This window comes from Neophocaena asiaeorientalis, unplaced genomic scaffold (genome assembly GCF_003031525.2).
Source record: "Neophocaena asiaeorientalis asiaeorientalis breed wild unplaced genomic scaffold, Neophocaena_asiaeorientalis_V1.1 scaffold397, whole genome shotgun sequence".
In the NCBI taxonomy this organism is placed as follows: domain Eukaryota; kingdom Metazoa; phylum Chordata; class Mammalia; order Artiodactyla; family Phocoenidae; genus Neophocaena; species Neophocaena asiaeorientalis.
In genome coordinates this window covers 2,154,346-2,165,593 of record NW_020173231.1, presented here as the reverse complement: position 1 = coordinate 2,165,593, position 11,248 = coordinate 2,154,346, and positions in this window count along the sequence as shown.

The following is an 11,248-nucleotide window of genomic DNA, read 5'->3' as shown; positions in this document are numbered from 1 at the left end:
TCTGGCTAACCTGCAGCTGTGAACTTCATTCTGGTGTCAAAACAACCCCCTCCATCTTCCAGAATTCTAAATATCGGTGATTTTTGTCGACCTCCATCATTTTAACTTGGTCACATGAGTGTGTTGCCGTGGCTGTTGTTTTTAAGTGGGGGGAAGATGCTTTTGCACCAAGACCTCTTTTTGGCCTGTTGCTGCCCAGAACAAATGTTGCAATCAAATTACCATCCCCTGGAAATAGCAGCCTAAATGGGAAATGCTGACAACTTCTCACGTGAACTGTGTACATGGCATTGATAGAATACCTAAAATAAGTGAATACAGAAAAAAAGAGAGAGAAAAGCCTGAGGTATGGGTTTCCTTAACACAGCAGAACAGGGTGGCTCTGTGCCTTCCATAAATAAGAGGGAAGGAGATACCGCAGCGCAGGGTGGGAAGTCTTTGCTGACCTCTGCACGGCATTGTGTGCCCCTGGCATTGTTCTGAGCAGTAAACCTGGCTCTAGAATGAGGTCTGCTCATCAGAGAGGTGCCAGGATCTCCCCAGCCATGGCCACGGGACTGTGCCACTCGTATCACAAGGAGTGCATGTGATCTTATGTGCATTTATAGAGCTTTGTATCTTATTCTAAGTTCTTTTTGAAAGTGGTGTGACAGGTATTTAACACTGTTTTACAGGTAAGGAAACCAGCAACAAGTGCATGCCTCATCCATGTCTAGAGCACAAACTTTCTGATACCCAATCCGATGCTCATTCTACCAAAATCATGCTTGAAAGTTTCAATAATAATGATGATAATAGTAATAACGGCTGACATTTATTGAGCACTCATGATGTGACAGGTACTGAAGTAGGTATTTCAATGCATATTATTCCATTCATACGAAGTAGGCACTATTATTATCGACATTTTATGGGTGAAGGAACTAAAGCCCAGAAAGGTTAAGTAACTTGTCCAAGGTCACACAGCTAGGAAGTGGCAGAACTCAGAGCCAGAATTCTCAACCTTTATACATGAGGTCTTGCCAAGTTCAACATTAAGGGAAAGGGTAACGCTGTTCAATTTATGTATTTTATTTAATTTATCCATTTCTTTATTCTAAAAGTGATTTAGTTACATGGTTTAGAAATTAAGGGAGGTTCACTCAATGGACAATTCCAATAAAATTTTGAATTTTACTTCATAGCATAGAGAGGTATATCTGATAAGCATTTACATAAGCAGGAGACAACATTGTAAGTACACTAGAATTACAACCATGAATAAGCATGGGAAAATTAAAAATTCTAAGGACACACACCAAGATATGATCAGTCATTGTATTGAAGTGATATGATTATTTTTTTTTAATGTTCCCTATTTCTAAATTTTCTGGGTTTATTTTTTCTTTTTGAAAAAATTTAAGGAAATGTGAAAAGGCTCCCCAAAACGTAGCTTGACTTATTGCTTTGAATCTCTGTCATTTTGGGACCCACAGAGAAAAAACAGTCTTATAAAAAAGCAAGAAATGTGGGAGCAGCTCAAGTTTTTCATTTTTATTCTATCAAAACATCAAGGGATTTGTCTTGGTAATACTGGTAAAAACTTGTCCACACTGCCTCTCCAGAGAAAGAGAGAGAAGGGGAGGGGAGCTGGGGGGAGAGAAGGGGAGGGGATGGGAGAGAAGGAAAGAAAAAGAGAAAAGGGGGTGAAGTTTGTCGCACAGCAGAATCATTAAATTTCATTGTTTTGTTTGGGAACTACTTAACAAGTCCACAAACACTAATCTTGCTGGGTAATTAAAACAGTGTAAATGTCACTATTCCAATTTTTGACATTTGGTTTGGGTCTTGACAGGGCACACTGAATAATAGAGAACACATGTGTTAATAATCCTGGCACAAGGCTTTAATATTCCTCTAGATATTTGAAAAACTCCGTATAGCTACATATGTGCCATTCCTTTGGCACTCCATCACACACTGCCTTGAGGCGCCTCGTCTATTGCTGTTTTGTATTGTGTGGTTGTCTTGAATTATTTAAACTTCCATGAGTCCGGATTTGCCAAAGACATGGCATCTTTCCTGAGGGCACCGATTGGGTTTTACTTCCTAGTAACACAATGTCATATACATCAGAGAAGGTCAACTGCATTTGAATAATTAATAATAGCAACAGTAATAATGGCTACCATTTATTGATCACTTACTATGCACTAGGCACTGTGCTTGGTACTTAGCCAACACTTACTCATCTAATGACAAGCAGTGTGTTAGAGCAGGCTGCCAACCAGACTAAATCCCAAATCTGCAATTTACTGGTTTTGACACATTTCTCAGTCTCCCTGTTTCTTAGTTTCATCCTCAATAAAATAAGGAAACCATGGTACCTTATTTCTTAAGGTTGTTGCCGAATCAAATGAGTTCGTATAGGTAGAGTGCTTGCACATGGTAGTCACTCCATAAACATTAACCTCGATTATGCTCATTTGATCACTGTGATTGTTCATTTCTACAATGAGAGAACTCTTGCCTCTCCCCACCCAGACTTCTCCCCAGACGTTCCCACCTCCATAGATGGCACCGCCGCCCTCCTCATTGCCCATGTCAGGACACAAGGCTCCATTCTTGAGTTCTTTCTTCTCCCCCAAATCCCAAATCATTTAACAAGTCCTGTCAGCTCTACCTCCAGAATACCCTGAATCCTCTCACTGGATTCCATCTGGGGAAGCATCATTCTGCGGTGGCCCTGCCTGAGTTAGGAGCCTTCCTCTACCACTTCCTATGTACGTGATAATGGGCAAAGTACTTGAACGCTCATTTGGGATAGTAATAGAACTTACATCATAGGGTTGCTGTGAAGACAAAATCAGATAATCCACGTAAAAGCCCTTGAAACAATGCCTGAACATAGAAACCACTCAGGCAATATTATCCACTGTTGTTGTTATTATTATCATGTCCACTGATTCCAGGCCAGTCCAAGCTGCCATCAGCTCTCATTTGAACGGAAGCTACAGCCTCTTAATTAGCCTCCCTTCTTCAATTCTGTCACCACACAGCAGCCAAAGGGACATGGTTACTATGTAAAAAAACCGTATCTCTCCACCACTAAGAATCTTACCATGGTTTCCCATTATTCTTGGATAAAAGTCCAAACCCTTAGCTCTGGCCTTAGCTCTGGCTCAGTCCACATATGAGGTGACCCTGTATACTCTGACCATAGCTTGTACTGTTAACCTCTTCTTATTATAATCCAGTGACACCAGTCATTTTTTAGTTCCTTGAATATGTCAAGCTTCAGCCTGCCCCAGGGCCTTTGCACTTGCTGTTACCTCTGTCCCCCCACCCCACCCCCAGAACAATCATTCTGGCCCTTTCTTGTATGTGCAGGTCTCCACAGCTCACACGTTCTCTCTTCTGCCAGGATTTCCTTATCCTGTCTGGGATTTCCCCTCCCTCCACACTCTCCAGTCACATCATCTTATTTTCAGTTCTTTATACCCATGTCTGACAATACCTTGTTTGTTTATTTGTTCACTGGCTTATCTTCTGCCTGCCCAACTAGTATATAGCTTGTTCTAGTCACTAGGGTAGCATAACAAATCAGCACAAAACAACCATTTATTAAGCTCACAGACTATGTAGGTAAAGAGGTCAGATAAGGCACAGTGGAGATGGCTGATCTTTCGGGGCCTCAGCGGAAAGACTCAAAGGCCGGAGGCTAGAATGAGTGGGGCTCTTTGGGCATCTTTTTAATGTCTCTATGTAATCCCACCACATGATCCCCCCAGCACTGCAGCAGTGATGTAGCTGGACTGCCTATATGCCAGCTCAGGGATCCCAAGGCACATGTCCCAAGAGAGGGCCAAGAGAATGTTGTCTCACCATCTATGATGCACACTTGAAAGTTATACAGCACCTCTTCCACCACAGTCATAGGCCTGTCCTGTTTCGAGAAGACAGAGAAATGCCAGCAGTGTCATAATTTGAGAAGGGAATGTGATATTGTTATATATGTATACCTATCTATCTGTCTATATGATGGAATATTACTCAGCCCTAAAAGAGAAAAAGAAAGAAATCCTGCCGTTTTCAACAACATGGATGGACCTGGAGGACATCATACTCAGTGAAATGAGCCAGACACAGAAAGACAAATATTGCATAATCTCACTTATATGTGGAATCTAAAAAAGTCAAACTCATAGAAGCAGAGAGCAGAATGGTGGTTGCCAGGGACTGAGGGGAAGGGGAAATGGGATGACGGTCAAAGGGTACAAAGTTTCAGTTCTGCAAGAGAATATAAGTTCTGGATATCCACTATACAGCATATATATATATATATATATATATATAAAATATGCCTATAGCTAATAAAACTGTACTATATACTTAAAATTTGCTAAGATCCTATGTTACGTATTTGTACCATAAAAAGATAAATAATAAAGGGGACGGGAGGAAACTTTGGGAAGTGATGGATATATCTATGGCCTGCTGGTGGTGCTGGTTTCACAAGTACATACTTATCTCCAAACTGATTGAGTTGTATACATTAAATGTGTATAGCGTTTTCTACGACAATCACACTTCAATAAAGTAATTTTTTTAAATAGACATTTATTCATGATTTGGTTTGTTTTCATTGCTTGCAAGGATGTTTGACATAAAATAAAAATAAAGTTAAATTTTACAAAAAGAAGAGAATATGGGATGGAATATACGGGCACAGCCATCTTCGAAAATACAGGCTGCCCAAGAGCTCCGTGAGAGCAGGGATCTTGTTTTGTTCACATGGTACCCACAGTTCTAGAGCAGTGCCTGGCACACAGCAGGTGCTCAACAAATGTTTGTTGAATCAAGGAATGAAATGCCCTATGATGTAAGTATATTGTCTTCGTTTTACAAATGAAATAATTGAGGCCCAGGGAATGGTTCCAGTAGAAACCCAGGTCCGCCTGACTCCAATAGCTGTTTTGTTTTGTTTTTTTAATTAGATTATAGTTGCTTTACAATATTGTGTTAGTTTATACCATACAGCAAGGTGAATCAGGTATACGTATACCTATATCCCCTCTTTTTGATTTCCTTCTCATTTAGGTCACCACAGAGCATTGAGTAGAGTTCCCTGTGCTGTACAGTAGGTTCTCATTAGTTATCTATCTTATACGTAGTATAAATAGTATATATATATGTCAATCCCAATCTCCCAATTCATCCAACAGCTGTTTCTTAACAAATTATACACTCCATTCCCTCCCTAATGTTGACAACTGAAAAAATGAATAAAAGAATAAAGGGTGGAATTATATTTCTTCCCTAGTAAAATTATCCTAATATCTCTGGTTAACATTCAGATTCTATCAAGTCTTCCAATTCACCTTCCCAGATTTTCCCAAACTTTTTAGTACTGATTAACACTGGTATGTACCAAGCATCCTTTTTCAATAGGATCCCATAAACTCTGGTCTTAGGATACCTAAGATTTCTGCTTCCAGGTAACAGGCCCTGGAAATTGTGGAACACAGCTCTCGAAGGACTCCAGTCAAGGTCAGTCAAGCAGCCTTCAAAACTAAAAGCACCTAACGACTTCTTTTATTGTCACTTTCAGAAGGCTGGGCCTTTCTGCTGGCTGGTTTCTGTCTTAGCTGGGGGTGGGTGGCAAGTCTGGGTAATGATTCAGAGGAAGAGCACCACCTACTGATGACCTGCTCCACCTCCAACATCACCATAGCTGGGCTTAGACCTTCCTGTTCATGGTCAGAAGGGTGTACCGGGATCTTCTGAGCAGAACAGTGGAATCTTGGTTTGACTTCTAACTTGGTTTGAAGTAACACTAAGATGGACAAAATCATAGCACACTGAATACAGGGCAGGGCCATGTGGTTCTGACAGGCAGGATAGTAAGTCAAGTAGGACCAGATTCTTTCCAAAATACAGCTTGCATTTTTTCTGGCAAGCCTCTCCACTGAATGTTCCTTTATTAAGCAGAATAATTCTGTAGCATATTTAATACCATTCTAGCAAGGCATTAACTAGGTTATTATTTCCACTAGTGCCTTCGCTTCCATTTTCAATGTGCTCCTAAGAAATTCCAATTTATAATATAAGGCAAGAAAGGTCAGCTTCAAATAGTTCTTGTATCAACTAGGAGGTCTGTAGCTAGAAAAGGAAGCCATGGCAACTTGACTTAATAGTTCATATGGTATAACTCTATTTATATGAAATTCTAAATAGGCAAAACTGACATATAGTGATAGAAATTAGAACAGTTGTTATCTGGGGTAAGGGGTGGGAGGGGGTTAATTACAAAAAGACACAAAGAAGGTCTGTGGGGATGAAAATTTCTATATCTTGGTGGGATTTGGTTACTCAAACAAGCATATTAGTCGAAACCCATTGGATGGTACAAGGAAGATTTGTGCATTTCACTTATATCATTTTTTCCTGGAAAAGAAAAAAATGTAAATAAATAATGAATTCTAGTTAATAACTGGCATGCTGAAGTATTTAGGAATAGAGTTTACTGTTGTCTGCAACTTACTTTGAAATCCACTAAGAAATAAAATGGGATGACAGGTGCGTAGAGAGATGGATTGACACATGAAAAAGCAAATAGGGCAAAATGTTAATGGTTGTAGGATTAAGGTGTTGTATATATGGGTGTTCAATATACACCTCTTTCATCTTTTCTCAATGTTTGAAAATCTCCATAATAAGTTAAAAAATAAATGAAATAAAATAAAAACAGAACAAAGCCTAATGGAAATAATACATGTAGCCACCTTCGGATTGAAATGACTTAAGAAAATATCAAGTTTGGGCTACTTTGGGCTGGAATTAACTCATTTATCTTAGTAAGAAGGACAAATCGGGTAGTTCCAATGTCACCAATTAATTTTTCTGAATGAGAAAATTTCTAAATTTTGAAATTTAATTTAAAAAATTTTAAATTCGGGGTGCCCCTGAGCTTTCTGACACATCCCTGTAGTACTGGTGGGCTCTCAAATTAATCTGATGAGGTCAAGGAAGAGGATACTGTTTACCAATTACTTGTACCTTTCTGTAACCTCTTGACTAGGCAGAGTGTTTTAAAGAATGGCTGGGGGGCAGCCATTGCACAGGCCTTCTAACCTCCTGGTTAGGAGAAGCAGGAACTGGAATGTGGGGCTAAGCGGAGGGCAGAGAAGAAGGGATGTGTGCAGGGAAGGGAAAACTTGAGGTGGTGTATGTGCAAATGGACAGAGCCTGGAACAGCTCCTGGGATGGACTGCTGATTTCTCAGGTCTCATGTGGGTGAGATTGCACAGGCCAGGTTCACTCAAAGGGTCCAAAATGAGATGAACACCAAGAAACCACATTGAACTGCTTCCAATAGCCCATTTTAAATTTATATATATAGATTTATATTTATATATAAATCTATATATATATTTAGGTTTAATAAAAGGCAAATTAAAAATAATTAATATTCCATTCTGATTATAAAAATAATAAATAAAACTGAAATAAGATTAAATATCCATTCATAGGGGAAATGTTCAATACACTGTGATACATCTGTACTATAGAAAACTGTGCCATGGTTAAACTTAACGTGTACAGTGTGATACAATTTACATCAAAAAGAAAAGCCCCACACTATTGCTGTGCTTGAGAATGCTGTTACACAAGTAAATGTACAGGAATCAATACGAAAGGACCCACGAATCAAACTGCTAACTGTGGCTGGGCTGGAAGGGGAGGGAGGGAGGGGTGATGGTACGGATTGGGGTGATGGTTAAAGAGCTTTAAAAGCAACAGCTTTCCTAGAATAGGATATAAATAACATTTGATAAAAATTAAAAGATGGTGAGCATTCTTTCATGTGTTTGTTGGCAGTCTGTATATCTTCTATGGAGAAATGTAAAAAAAAAAGAATGAGGTGGATCTGTTTGCACTGATAGATACTGGTGTCTTTTTCCTGCCTTGAAGGGAACTATTAACTGTATTTACCTTTGTGGGCGTTGGACAGAGGGAGGAAGCAGATGGAAAACTCCACTATTAACTTTGTACTTCTCTATGCTTTCAATTTTCTAACCATGTTTATATATTGTTTTTTTTCCCAACAGTTTTCTGAGTGATAAAAGGATGAGTCTCTTTTTGCTCTTTTCTTTAAATTCAACTCTATTTAGTATAAACTAATAGGATGTTATTTAAAAGGAAATTACACTAAGGAATATGTGATCAAGGCTGATAATTTTGAAAATAGAGGAAAGTGTAAAGAACAGAATTTAAATCACCAATATTCTCCCTAACAGATATGAAGGTCATTAATAACATTTTGATGGTTTCCTCCAGTATTTTCTCTTATGTCCATTAATATCTATTTTAATAAAATTGAGTTATATTTTACATTTAGCTCTGTACTGTTTCTTTTACTTAATATGATATTATGGGTATTTTCCATGCCATTAAAAAATATTTTTTAAACAATATAATTTGTAACTGTTATTATATAGCAGTTACAAATTATATTGTATAGTACCATACATATACGAACATCCCATACGATATACACATATATAAAATCATAATTACGATGCCATTAGTTAAGCACTCATAGTGATCAGGTACTACATAAGGGCTTTACTCATATTGTCTCATTTCATCCTTCCAAAAGGCCCATAGGGTAATGTATCATCCCCGTTTTATAGATGGGGAAGCAGAAGCTCAGCTGGGTTACAGCTAGAACTGACCCACGGTGCCAAAGCTAGTGAGTGGCTAAGCCAGGTCTCAAACTCACATCTATTGTCTTAACTACTATGTTAAACAGCATCTACCACAATTTTTCAACCAATTTCCTATTGTTGGACATAGGATTGCTTTAAAATTTTTACTGTGTTGTATAATCTAGTGATGAATATCCTTGTGCATGCTGCTTTGGCCACATCTCAGAATTCCTTGCTTAGGTTAAATGCTTCCAAGTGGAATTACCAGGCCACAATGAGAACATCTTTCAGGTTCTTTCAACATATTCCCAGACCCTTTCACATGCTTACTTTGGAGCTGTAGGCAAACCCTTCCAAAAGAAAAGGGTAACTCTGCAGGAACTAAGAACTGCAGCAACCATGGCCCTCCTGGGTTGAGGGCTGAGCTGGGGCCCACTGACATTGTCTTCTAAATGATGGCACTCAGGTCACACCTGGTGCCTGGAGAGTTGTATTGAATTTCCCTGCAATGCCATTATGCTCCATAAACAGCGAGTCAGGCCCCTATTGCAGCAGGTAAGCGCACATCTTGCTACACGCCTCCTCTCAAGTTTCTACTATTTCAAATGTCAAATGCACTTTGCCTCAAGCTTTTTCAGCCTTTGATTTTTTAAATCCACATGCATTTAATTTATTTGTTGGATTTCTATAAGACTTGAGGGGAAATTTAATTCATATACTTCTGGTTCATCTTAACTCATTTGATGGCTTGAAAAGCTTTGTTGGCTCTATTAAATAAGAACTTTTTTTTTTTTTTTTGGTGCAGCTTCTTTCCAGAGACAGGATGCTGAGGAAGGGGGATTCTCATTGAAAAGATCAGTACAAAGCTAGGAAGGTAATCAACCTGGGGAAGGGCAGGTCCCCAGCCATTCTTTTTGTTTGTTTGTTTGTTTTTTGCGGTACGCGGGCCTCTCACTGTTGTAGCCCCTCCCGTCGCGGAGCACAGGCTCCGGACGTGCAGGCCCAGCAGCCATGGCTCACTGGCTCAGCCGCTCCGTGGCATGTGGGATCTTCCCGGACGGGGGCACGAACCCATGTCCCCTGAATCGGCAGGCGGACTCTCAACCACTGCGCCACCAGGGAAGCCCTGGAGACACTTTTGATTGTCACAACTGGGGCAAAGATGCCTCTACCTACTGGTACCTAAAGGGTAGAGGCCAGGAAAATTGCTAAGCATCCTATATTCATAAGATACACCCCACAACAAATGGCTCAAAATGTCAATACAATAACAGGTCATAGAGAACAACAGATGAGGGGATTTTTCCCCAAGGAGTTTAATTTTGGTCTAATCAAGAAAGTTGGCAGGATTGTATAATCTATGGACTATGGACCAATGACTCCCATTCCGTGCTTTTCTGAATGGGACTGCTTGTTTCCTTGTCCCATCCCTGTTCCATCATAGCACATGGGGTACATGGAGGGTGGCGATAGATAACTTGTCTTTTTAATTCAAAGATCAGTGAGCATGAAATATTGTATCTGGACTTTGTGGAGATATTACATATCATCTGGAGACTCAGAACACTGAGCTGGACACAGTAACTGGACTGGACTTTCAATTGTCTCCTTTATGGAGGGGGTCAGTGTATTTTCTGCATGGGAAAAAGTGTATGAAGGTTATTTGGTGATCAGAAGGGCAGATTGCAGCAGAGGTCCTCAAATCCTAGGCAAGATGACATTCCTCAGTCTCCCTTGTGGTTTGGTGTGGCTGTGGACTAACCACTAACCCATAGAGTGGGAGCACATGTCATGTTCAGTACTTCCAGGCCTGGCCCCTAAAACCCTCCTGCCAAGCCCTCTCGCCACTCCCACCCCCACCAGGTTGATGCAGAGGAACATAGGGAACTTGGAAAACAAATGTTGAAGATGGCAGAGCCACAATGTGGAAGGAACCTGGGTCCCTGAAACGCTGTTTGGCAGAGAGTTGTCTACTAATCTGAAATACCTGTTCAGGGATTTATGTGAGCAAGAAATAAACTTCTCTCGTGTTAATCACTGATCTGTTTATCTGTTACAGTCGTTAGCATTACCTTAACTAATACTCCTACAGAAGGGAATCTGGTTTAAATGAAGCCTGGAACACAGCCCAATTTTCCTAGTACAGCCAATCCCATCCTATCACACAGACACTGTGTGATCAGAGCTCAGAGTAACCCTCAGCACACTTATACTTGCTTGTTCAATGTCTATCTCCCCTAGTAGACTATAAACTTCATTGCAAATGTGTCTGCTGTATCCCTCAAGCCTGACAGAGTGCCTGGCACACTAGCCAGTCAATAACTATATTTTGACTGAATGAATAAAATATCTCCGTATTCTCTTAAACACCATCTGAGGAAGATTCTAAACCACTCATAATAACAATAGTTAACATTAATTACGTCCATATGCAGTCAATGTGCTAAGCACTTTGAGTGGATTGTTTCATTTTATTCAATATCCAACCAATGTTTGCTGAGTGCCTAATATATGCCCTTTACTGTTCCAGGCTCTGGGGATTTACCACGTGTACAAAA